Genomic DNA, 10,380 nt, shown 5'->3' with positions numbered 1-10,380 from the left:
CAACACACATCCACCCAACCACGTGCGCACGCACACACCCACACACACACAGCTTGACCCCTGCACTGCACACATGCAGCACCTCAACACACGCACGCCACCCATAAATGCACGCACACCCCCATAACCACCCCTACCCACACACACATACACTTGCACTCCCACCAAAATATCCACACTCACCCATCACCCCCGTACACACCAGCCCCTCCCACACACACACACACAACTACACCTCCAGCACATATCCACACCCACTCACTACCTCCGCACACAGCAACTCCATACATGCCCACTCACCATACATGTGCAGACCACCCCATACACACAGACATTCTCACACTAACATACATGCTCACTCACACTCACTTACACAGGTACACACTAACACACAAGCATTCACAATCATATTGTCACACCCATGCATCAATATATACAAACCAGGAAGGGGGCAGAGGGACCTCCAGTTATTTTAGTGAAGAATTATGTGTGATCCCAACATGTGGGCCTCATCATTCCAGACCACCTGAAGCTGGGAGGGGGGACTGCACATGGTCTGAGGGTCTTACACTTCCTCACTCGGTGACCCAGGCACAGTATGAGCTTTGGGCAGCACATCGTTCTCCTCACTGAACATTAAAAAAACCCAATAAACCTGTGAAAAACAGCAGCAGCTGGGGGTTTAATTGCATTCACCCATTTCAGGACAGCCTCCCCCAATCTCAGTGTTCCCACCATCTCACCTTGTTCCTCAGTCTTTCTCTCGGTCGCTCTTGTTCAGATTGGAATGGGGTCAGCCAGGTGAATATCAGAGAATATGAGTTCCCTGATTGGGGCTGTGAACCAGGGTCAATAAGGGAATCCTGGCTGACAGATATAAACTGGAGTTTCAGGGGTTGTGTTCACTCTGAGAGCTGGCTCTGAGACAGTTGAAACAGGGTCAAGGACTCTCCACAAGTAAGTAAAAGGGGACTTGGTGATGGGGATACTAACCTCTGTGAAGTTATTTCAGTGGTGACGAGAGCAAAGCATGTTCCTGAAGAAATTTGCTGACAACAATTGTCTTTGAGTTGGGGTAAGTATTTCTGACATCGGGCCAATATTTGGGAATCTTGACGTGTTTGATCCTGTTGTCAAAGACTGGGCCCAGGATGTGGAAAGAATGCATTATTTTACCAAGTAAATAACACTGGGGCTCATGAAAAGCAACTGGTAATTCTTCAGACAGCTCACAGATCCACAATACTTTTGGTGATTTGAAACCTAACTTTCCCTGAGGCACCAGATTACTAAAACCTTTTGAGAGTTGACAGATTTAGTTAAGGAATAATGTTACCCCCAAGCCTCCTGAGACGCTATGGGGTTTACTTAGGAATTCAAGATACAGGGGAATTTGTATCAGGATTTTTGATGAGGTTATGACAACTGAAAGAGCATGTGACTTTGTTTTAACCCTTAATGAGATGCTGACAGACCGTTCACTATGTGGGATGAATAGTATAACCTTACAAAAGTGCCTATTGCTGAAGCCCAGCTGGAATTCAGACAGACACTACAACTGGCTTTGTCATTGGAAAAGGCAGCAAGTGGAGCATATGAATTACAAGGTACACTGATGGAAGGGGACACCCTCCTCAGGCTGACTGACCTTGGGGGACATCACTTGAACAAAGGCAATTGCCCAGCCTCACTCTGGACATATCCTGAACAGAGGGACTCCATGTCAGCCAATAGCAAAACACCAAAACAAAGCCAAGTCTCAGCCAAATGGTTAACCTTTTCTTCAGGATCCTGCCCCTCACGGCATTGTAGGTGCAGCGCTATGTGGACTCGAGACAGTAAAGGAGTCTAACCAGACCTGGACTGAGTCAGGGAACGTGTAGGCTGATATCCAGGAGACTGGAAAGCCCACCTACAGCTGGTTTGGAGCAGTTACATTACTCAGCAACATCCATATCAGAACCAACCAAAATAAACATCTGGTTAAATGGTGACCGGGTTCTAATGGAGCTTGATACTGGTGTGGCTCTAACAAGATTCACTCTGCACTCTAACCCTTAAGTTTGCATATGACCTTGTCTAGACTGCGAACCTATCCCAGGGAACCTTTACAGATTCAGGATAAAACTTTGGTTCTGGTCTTGTATGAGAAGCAGCTGCTTCAGTTCCCACTGATTGTAGTAAAAGGCTCGGGTTCAAGGCTGACGGACTGATATCGGTTCAGAAAGATTCACCCTGATTGGGGCTCAACATTTCTCAATTAGAAAACGGCTGCCTGGGTGAATTCTAATTAAATACCTGGACATTTTTCAGGAAGGTCAAGGGACTGTCAATGAAGCCAAGGCACCTTGTGTATTGACCAGGAAGCAATCCCATGATCCTGCAAGGCCTGCCCAGTGCCATTTGCCTCCCGGGCAAAAGTAGAGGCAGAAATCAGAGGCTGGGCAACAAAGGGAACATCAAACCAGCCCAGATTGTGGAATGGGCAACACCGATCAGACTGATTGTGAAACCTGACGGGTCAGTGCACCTTTGTGGGGATTTTATACAAACAGTAAACTGCTTCTTGCAGCTGGATAATTTCCCAATTCCCTCGTATAGGGGATTTATAAACAAAACTGGCAGGAGCTGTACTTCACAAAGCTGGACATGAGCCATGTATCGTTATAATTACTGTTCAATAAGGATTCCCAGAGCTATACTACAATTAATACCCTTACAGGTTTGGGCCAATGTACAAGACTGTCTTTTGGGGTGTCATCAGCCTTTGCCATTTTTCAGCGGATGATGGGGAACACTTTATAAGGTCTAGCCCAGGTCACCATTTATCGAGCTGACATGCTAATAACAGGGGACACTAATAAGGAGCACTTCGAGAACTTGGACACAGTGCTGAGTTGTTTCTCCCAGGTGGGCGTACACCTTAGAAAGAAACAATGCGTGTTCCAGGCAGCCCAAGTGACCTAAATAAAATCCGTATGAACTATGCATGTTGTAACTCAGCAACAAAAACAGTTGTTGGAAAAGCTCAGCAGGTCTGGCAACATCTGTGAAGAGAAATCAGAGTTAACGTTTTGGGTTCAGTGACCTTTCCTCTGAACTGATGGTAACTAGGAAAATGTCAGTTTATATGCAGAAGAAAGGATGGGGCAAGGGGTTAGAAGTAAACGATAGGTGGAGATAGAGCCCAAAGGGAGTGAACAGCAGTTGGACAGACAAAGGAGTGAATAATGATCAGGCTGGGAGGGTGAATCACTGTTAATGGAGACTGTTAGTGGTTAACAATGGGTTGTGTGTAATGGCAGACTATGTGATAACAAGGCCTGGTGTGTGGGGTAGGGGGCTAGGACATGGGGGAGATCAGGCCCTAAAGTTACTGAACTCGATATTGAGTGCGGAGGGCTGCAGGATCCCCGAGGGGAAGGTGAGGTGCTGTTCTTCCAGCTTGTGCTGAGCTTCACTGAGACAGAGATGTTGGCCGGGGAACAGGGTAGGGTAGGGGTGTTACAGGGACAGGGAACAGGGGGTATATTTTGCTGAGTGACTGTCGATGCTCTGTGAAGGGGTCACCCCAGTCAACGCTCTGTTTCCCCAACGCTGTTCTGTCAGGTTTGATTCTCTGTGACATAGCACCATCTGGTGGTGACTTATCAACATCATCCACATCAGCAAAAAGGGAACAGGATAATCCCTTGTAAATACCCAGGGAACTGGGTAAATCCCTGTTAATGAGCAACAGGGGTCATCCAGGAAATTATAGGCCAGTGATCCCTACTTCACTGGTAGGAAAATCAGGTCAGGATGGGGAGGGGCTCGGCGGGGAACTTGCGCCGAGTGGTGTTCCCATTTATCTGCTGCCCTTGTCCCTCCAGATGGAAGTGGCTGTGGGTTAGGAAGGTGCTGTCCGAGGATCTTTGGTGAGTTTCTGCAGAGCATCATGTAGATGTTACACACTGCTGCTACTGAGCGTTGGCAGTGGAGGGAGGGGATGTTTGTGGATGTGGTGCCAATTAAGCGGCTGCTTTGTCCTGGATGGTGTTGAGCTTCTTGAGTGTTGTTGGAGCTGCCCCCATCCAGGGCAAGTGGGGAATATTCCCTCACCCTCCTGACTGTTACCTTTCAGATGGTGGACAGGCTTTGGGGAGTCATGAGGGGAGTTACTCCCCGCAGTATCCCTAGTCTCTGACTTTCTCTTGTAGCCACAGTGTTTATGTGGTGAGTCCAGCTGACTTGTGGACTGGTGTTTTTCTGACTGGAGGTCTGTGAGCACTGATGTTCTGCAAGGATCTGTGCTGAAACCGCTCATGTTTGTAATATATAGAAATGATTTGGAAAGAAGTGTATATGGCACAATTAGTACGTTTGCAGACAACATGAAAGTTGGTGGAGGTGTGGATGGTGCAGAAGTTTGTCAAAGGGTACAGCAGGATATAGCTCCATTGCAAAGTTGAGCAGAGAAATGGCAGATGGAATTCAATCCAGACGAGTGTGAGGTGATGCGTTTGGGGAGGTTAAATACAAGGGGAATGTATACAGGAAATGGGTGAAGAAGTTTCTCCTCATCTCTGTCCTAAATGGTCATATTTTTAAGCTGTGTCCTCTGGTTCGTCACTCACCCATCAGCGGAAACATGTTTCCTGCCTCCAGAGTGTCCAATCCTTTAATAATCTTATATGTCTCAATCAGATCCCCTCTCAGTCTTCTAAACTCAAGGGTATACAAGAAGGAGGAGTGGACCAAGGTGTCCCAGAGGGAATGGTCCCTGCAGTGAGGGGAGGGGGATATGTGTCTTGTGGAGGCATCTCACTGGAGGTGGTGGACATGGTAACTGATGATCCTCTGGATGTGGATGCTGCAGAGGATGGGAGGGAAGGACAAGGGGAAATCCTGCCGCTGCTGAGGGAGGGAAAAGAGGGGAGAGGATGGAAGTGTGGGAGATGGGTTGGACCCAGTTGAGGGCCCTGTCAATAATGGTGCTGGGGAATCCTGGGCTGAGGAGAAAGGTGGATATTTCGGAGGCTCTCTTGTCAAAGTGGCCTCCCTGGAACAGATATGATAGAGCCGGAGGAACTGGGAGAATGGAATGAGGTCTTTACAGGAAACCCCAAGTGACCTACTTGGGTTACAGAATCAATAAGACCAGGTTACATCGGTTGGAAGATTAAGTGAGGGTGATCAATTGAGTGCCAGCTCCCACATCTTACGCAGCTAATGTCTTTCCTTGGGCTGATGGATTATTACGGCAAGTTCAGACGTTACCTGGGCCTCTATCCTGGCAACTTTCCATCAACTCTTATAAAAGGGGCAGCTTTGGGAGTGGCTGTGTAGCCAAGCTAGAGCTTTCAGGGAAGTGAAGAATCAGCTATTGTCCCCCAAGGTATTGGCACACGATGATCCCAAGTGAGATCTGGTATTAACATACAATGCATCAGGGGGGTATTAGCTCTGAGGTGGCCCAATGGAGAGGAACACCCAATAAAGCATGATTCCAGGAGTTCAGAAAATGTACAGCCCAGATAGAGAAGAAAGGTCTGGTGGTCAGACACCCCAGATACACCCCGGGGGGTACTGCCATTGGAAGACTCCGTAATGGTTTAAACTTTTCTGCACACACTTCCAGGCACAGCTGACAATATCAGACTGTGGACGCAGAAAGATCCCACCCTGGCGAAACTGAACCAGCTGGTGGTGATGGGGGAAACCAAAGGGTCATCACAACCAGAACGGAAACCTTTCTGGACCTGGAGAGACCCGATCACAGTCAAGGATGGCATCTTATTATGGGGGCGCAAGAGTGATTGTCCCCAGCAAAGGTCACCACCAGATACTGGCTGATCTCCACCAGGGTCATCCAGGGGTCACCAAAATGAAGATGCTGGTGAGAGGTTATGTCTGGTGGCCAGGATTCAACGCTGGCATAGCCATGTTGGTGGGGCAGTGCCCACAAGGACAAAACGTACCCCCAACAGCTGCCCCATGTTGGTGGGAATGGCGGGGTAAACCCTGGATTCGGTTACACATTAACTATGCTGGTCCAAACATGGGTACAATGTCCTTAGTCATTGTAGACACCCACTCAAAGTGGCTGGATGTGCAGAGAGCTCATTCGTTAAACATGGGGACAATGTTAGATAAACTGCGTACATCATTTCCAGTACACAAGTTCCTGGAAGTGTTGGTCACAGATAATGGGCCATCGTTTACCAGCAGGGAATTTGAGTATTTCCTAAAGTTGAATGGAATTGGACACATAACGACAGTTCCATCCCATCCATTGTCCAACTGTCCTGGTTCCTGTTTGATTCTAGGACCACCCCTCGTGTAGCTGTAGGGATAGCTCCAGCAGAGTTTCTAATGGGGAGGGGGCTGCGCATCAGGTTCAAGCTGATCTTCCCGGACCCCAGGTTGGGGAGAAGAGTGAAACAGCATCAAGAACTCCAATGCTGAATGCCAGGTTCTGCCGAATGAGAGAGACAGTTTACAACAGGGGGTGAAGTTTGGTGTGAGTACCCTGGGGATGACCCTGCATGGGTAGGAGGCATGGTCAACACAAGGTCAGGTCCTGTGATGTATAAAGATGGGGTCAGTGTGAGTGCCCTGAACAAGCACGTGGACCATATGAAAGCTGCAAACTCACAGTGTGGGAGCAAGCCGTGCCCAGCTCCTCGACAGCCTTTCTAACTGCTAAGAACCCATGGGCTCTCCCTCTTCACCAAGCATTGACGATTCTTTGGTATCTGAGATGGACACAGTGGATGGTGCTACCTCAATGCCTTTGCCGCTTGAAAAACGGAATGAATTTGTACCAAGACCCTCCGGGTACTTGAGTCAAGCCACTGTGTGTTGGCTGCTGCCTGTATCAGAGGCAGAGTTGGAGGAACTTGACCCAGTGCTGAAACACCCCAGGAGCAGCTACAGAAAAACACCAGCCTATGTCCTCAGCCTCACAGGGGGAGGGATGTTGTGACTGTAATGAGGTCACCCAGGTGGACCTCACAGAAGATGAGTTCCCTGATTGGGGCTGTTAACCTGGTCCAATCAGGGAGCCCTTACAGATAAAAGGAGGAGTGTCAAACAGTCTGACACTCTGAGGGAGCTGGATCAGTGTCAAGGACTCTCCACGTGTGAAAAAAGGGGTGACTTGGTGACAGGATACCGGCCTCTGTGGAGTTACTTCCTCTCTCTCTCTCTCTCCCATTCCCCAATGTCCTTTCCCTATTAACCCCCATTCCTCAGATCCCATTGTCATTCCAGGAGCAGTAATTGATTCAAAGTGGAATTTGTGACATTTACCGTGAGAAAGAAGAAACACTAAAGAGGAAAAGGGGAAAGTGATGGAGAAACCTGAGAGTGCACCGATCGAGAAACAGGGACAGCATGAGATGGAGAATTGAAAAACAATGTGATCTTTCACATGAACTGGAGAATTTGCATTCAGCACCATTAGGGAGAGTAAGGGGGTGCAGAAAACATGCAAATTGGGAGGTAAGCTCAAGGGCATGAAATTGAAGACATTGATAAAGATCAGAAGAGAGATAGGGAGATATCACAAGATAAGTGAGACACAGACAGAGATTACCAGACACTGAGAGAGATCACAAGCTGGGCAGAGAAAGAAATAAAGATTAAGTTTAAGCTAAAGGTGAACATAGGGATGGCAATGAAAGAGAGTGAGAGACTAAGGGTACAAAAACAGCGCAAGTGGAAGAGCTGTTGATAGAAATGAGAAGGAAATCAATTTAATTTACCGATTCCACGTCGATCTGCTTGAGAAAGCTGACCAACGTTTTACGTAAAACAAAACGATGATGTTAACAGCCAGCAATATCAGGAAGCCCAGCAGGGAGCCCAGGATGATAGGAAACAGGTCGATAGTTTGGCTCTCTGTAAAATTACAACAATCATTACCCATTTAACAACACAGAGAGCTGCCAAAGTGGAGTGTGCTCATTGTATAATTTGAGGAACACACAACCAATGTTCAAGCAGAAGGACCCCACAATGCCATTTTGTGAAAGTGACTGGTTATTATGTACATATACAATCTATAGATGTGTTAATTTATTCTGCACATTATTACTCTGTAGCTGTTGTATGTTATTTTACACATTGGGCCTCTCAATCTATGTTCAGTTATTCCCTAAAATATTATTCTGTAGGTATTAACAAGTCCCCAGGGCCAGATGGGATCTATTCTAGGATAATGTGGGAGGCAAAGGAAGAAATAGCTGGGGCCTTAACAGATATTTGTGCAACCTCTTTGGCCTTAGGCAAGGTTCCAGAGGACTGGAGAGTGGCAAATGTTGTTCCTTTGTTTATGAAGGGAAAGAGACATAATTCAGGTAATTACAGCCTGAAGTCAGCGGTGGGGAAGCTATTGGAAAAGATACTGAGAGAGCGGATGTATTCACATTTGGAAGTTAATGGTCTTGTTAGTGAAAGGCAGCGTGAGTTTCTGTGGGGAACATCATGTGTCACCAACTTGATTGAGTTTGTTGAGGAAATGACAAGAATGATTGATGAGGGACTTCAGTAAGGCATTTGATAAGGTACCTCATGTCAGGCTGATAAAAAAGATCATGGGAATCAGGCTGTGCTGCTAGATGGATACAAATCTGGTTTAGTCATAGAAGACAGAGAGTCATGGTGGAAGGGTGCTTTTTGGAGTGGAGATCAGTAATTAGTGGTATTCTGCAGGGATTAGTGCTGGGACCTTTGACGTTTGTAATATATATATAATTGATCTAGAGGAAAATATAGGTGGTTTGATTTGTAAGTTTGCAGATGAGACCAAAATTGATGGAATTGCAGATTGTGAAGAGGATTATCAAAGGATACAGCAAGATATAGATAGATTGCAGATCCTGGGCAGAGAAATGGCAGGTAGAGTTTAAACTGGACAAATGTAGGGTGGTGCAATTTGGAAGATCACATTCAGGTGTGAGTTATACAATAAATGGCAGAACCCTTAGCAGCGTGGAGATACAGAGGGATCTGGGTGTATAGGTCCACAAATCCTTGACAGTGGAAACACAGGTGGATAAAGCGTTTAAGAAATCATACAGTATGCTACCTTCACAGGCCAGGACATCAAATATAAATGATGACAAGTTATGTTGCAACTGTATAAAACTTTAATTGGGCCACATTTAGAATATTGTGTGCAGTTTTGGATGCCACTTTATCAGAAGGATTTGGATTCTTTGGAGAGGGTGAAGAGAAGGGTTACCAAAATGTTGCCTGGTCTGGAGGGCTTTAATTATGAAGAGAGGTTGGATAAACTCGAATTGTTTTCACTGGAGGGACAATCTGATAGAGGTCTACAGAATTATGAGAAGCATAGATAGGGTGGATAGTCAGATGGTTTTCCCCAGTGTGGAAGGTTAACTACAAGAGGGCACAGGTTCAAGGTGAGAGGGGAAAGATTAAAGGAGATGTGCAGGGAATGCTTTCACATGGAGGGTAGTGGGTGCCTGGAATTCACTGCCTGTGGAGATGGTAGAAACAGGTATGTTAGCAATGCTCAATGGGTATCTTGATAGACACATGAACAGAGGGTGAACAGAGGGATAGAAACCACGATGGACTTCAGGTAGAGAGTCTAAATAAACATTAGAAATTGGCACAGGGTAGAGGGGCCAAAGAACCTGTTCCTGAGCTGTATTCTTTGATCTTTCTTTGTATGTAAGCTTGTTATGATGTTTGTATGAGGGTTTTACAGACATTATTATTCTGAATACAAATCAGGGTAACATGTAAATTATTGCACCGTGTAGCTGTGTGAGATTATTGTGTATATAATTACTCTTCATTTGAATGACTTTGTGCATGGGAAATCATGTCTCACAAACTTGATTGAGTTTTTTGAAGATGTAACAAAGAAGATTGATGACAGTAGATCAGTAGATGTGATCTGTATGGACTTCAGTAAGGCGTTCCACAAGGTTCCCCATGGGAGACTGATTAGCAAGGTTAGATCTCATGGAATACAGGGAGAACTCGCCATTTGGATACAGAACTGGCTCAAAGATAGAAGACAGAGGGTGGTTGTGGAGGGTTGGTTTTCAGACTGGAGGCCTGTGCCACAAGGGTCGGTGCTGGGTCCTCTACGTTTTGTCATTTACATAAATGATTTGGATGCGAGCATAAGAGGTACAGTTAGTAAGTTTGCAGATGACACCAAAATTGGAGGTGTAGTGGACAGCAAAGAGGGTCACCTCAGATTACAATGGGATCTGGACCAGATGGGCCAATGGGCTAAGAAGTGGCAGATGGAGTTTAATTCAGATAAATGCGAGGTGCTGCATTTTGGGAAAGCAAATCTTAGCAGGACTTATACACTTAATGGTAAGGTCCTAGGGAGTGTTGCTGAACAAAGAG

General features: G+C 46.3%; 1 long non-coding RNA gene across 1 annotated transcript in view; it reads right to left on the bottom strand.

The window, feature by feature from the left end:
• LOC122553191 overlaps positions 1-10,380 on the bottom strand; it is a 31,182-nt gene that overhangs the window by 4,743 nt on the left and 16,059 nt on the right. Inside the window, exon 2 of the long non-coding RNA XR_006312623.1 lies at positions 7,749-7,884. This is a non-coding gene — a long non-coding RNA (uncharacterized LOC122553191). The remainder of the gene's footprint in view (positions 1-7,748; positions 7,885-10,380) is intronic.

Source organism: Chiloscyllium plagiosum, chromosome 9 (genome assembly GCF_004010195.1).
Source record: "Chiloscyllium plagiosum isolate BGI_BamShark_2017 chromosome 9, ASM401019v2, whole genome shotgun sequence".
In the NCBI taxonomy this organism is placed as follows: domain Eukaryota; kingdom Metazoa; phylum Chordata; class Chondrichthyes; order Orectolobiformes; family Hemiscylliidae; genus Chiloscyllium; species Chiloscyllium plagiosum.
This window is presented reverse-complemented; position numbering and strand designations above follow the sequence as displayed.